Genomic DNA, 1,818 nt, shown 5'->3' with positions numbered 1-1,818 from the left:
TCCTATGCATCAGCATTTCTGTATCCCTTGGGTAATTTCCTAGCAGTGCTATTGCTGGGTCCTAGGGGAGTTCTATGGTTAGTTTCCTGAGGAACCTCCACACTGTTTTCCAGAGGGGCTGTACCAGTTTACATTTCCACCAACAGTGTAGGAGGGTGCCCGTTTCTCCACATCCTCACCAGCATCTAGAGTTCTCTGATTTGCTCATTTTAGCCACTCTGACTGGCGTGAGGTGGTCTCTCAGTTGGATTTGATTTGTATTTCCCTGATGAGGAGGGATGCTGAGCATCGTTTCATGAACAGAAGTGTCTGTTCATATATTCTGCCCATTTCTTCACTGGGTTGTTTTTCGGGTGTGGAGTTTGGTGAGTTCCTTATAGATTTTGGATACTAGCCCTTTATCTGATATGTCATTTGCAACTATCTTTTCCCATTCTATCAGTTGCCTGTTAGTTTTATGGATTGTTTCCTTTGCTGTGCAGAAGCTTTTGATCTTGATGAGGTCCCAATCGTTTATTTTTGCTCTTGATTCCCTTGCCTTTGGGGATGCGTCAAGTAAGAAATTGCTGTGGTGGAGGTCAAGGAGGTTGTTTCCTGCTTTCTTCTCTAGGGTTTTGATGGTTTCCTGTCTCACATTCAGGTCCTTAAAGTACCTCTCTAAACAAATCATGTATATCTAAGGCATCCTCCTATCTAAGAGCATTTAAGAAGTGTTTCTGATTTCTGTACTTCTCTTTACAGTAGATGTGCCACCCTTTTCTTTGACTTTGTGTGGTGCCATTTTACGTTTGATAGTCTAAGTGCCCCTCAGCTCCATGGAAACTAGGAAGCGTATCTCAATGGTGACATCTTCAGTGTTTGCAACAGGGCTATAAAGCAGAGGAACCAGGTAAGTTAAAAATGTAGGCGTTTCCTTCACAAAGGGAAACTTAAAGCAGTGTCTTTGGAGGCTTCTCACAGCATCCAGCTGGGCAGTGGGTGAGTAGGTCACACCTGATAAATCCAGTCTGACTTTTCTATATCCCCAAACTTTATTTCCCTCCCCCTTATCACACTATGGCGATTCTTGAATCTCTGCCTATTAAATATAAGCCACCACTAAGTGGAGTTAGGTTCAATCTACTAATATTAAAACCACCTCTGGTTGTTCAAGCTATCTCTAGCTGCAAGAACTAAATAATTATGCTCATATAAATATAACTCAGTCTAGAATTATATTCTCTACTATTTGATCCTTACAATTCATCTCACACAAGCCCCCTCTAATGATAAATGTTAGCAAAGCCTTAAAATTCTTTTGCTTTGTTTCTCCTTCTCCTCCTATTCCCTGCATTATTGTGTGTACCTCTATGTCTGGTGCCTGTTGAGATTTGATCCTAGTTAAAAGCTAATGGCAAAGGGGGAAAAGAGGTTCATGGTGGTTCTTCAGGAAAATTAATCCCCTATTCAATAATCAAACCTAGATGAAGTTATCCAAGAGTTTACAAGTAAAGAAAGTTTGATGTTAAAGTCTGGTTTTAACCAAACCAATTCCCAAATCACATCATTGAGTGTCAATTTCCTGGAACCACTCCTGGTATTGTTTCAGAATCAGTCATGGTTCGATGAAGAGAAAGGAGCTACTTTAAAAATTTGAACAAGAAAGTTTTAATATAAATAATTATTAAATAAAATAGAGAGTAGTAATAATGTGAGATTGCCTAATAAGTAGAGAGGAGTCTGAATAACATTTAGGAATGGCAGATATAAAAGTTACCATGCCCCATAGGGCTAAGACAGAACACTCCAAGGAAGAGTTTCTCCCCTTCAGGCCTGAGA

The sequence above is a fragment of the Hyaena hyaena genome, unplaced genomic scaffold, assembly GCF_003009895.1.
Source record: "Hyaena hyaena isolate Hyena2069 unplaced genomic scaffold, ASM300989v1 scaffold_893, whole genome shotgun sequence".
NCBI lineage: Eukaryota > Metazoa > Chordata > Mammalia > Carnivora > Hyaenidae > Hyaena > Hyaena hyaena.
Note: the sequence above shows the minus strand (reverse complement) of the source record.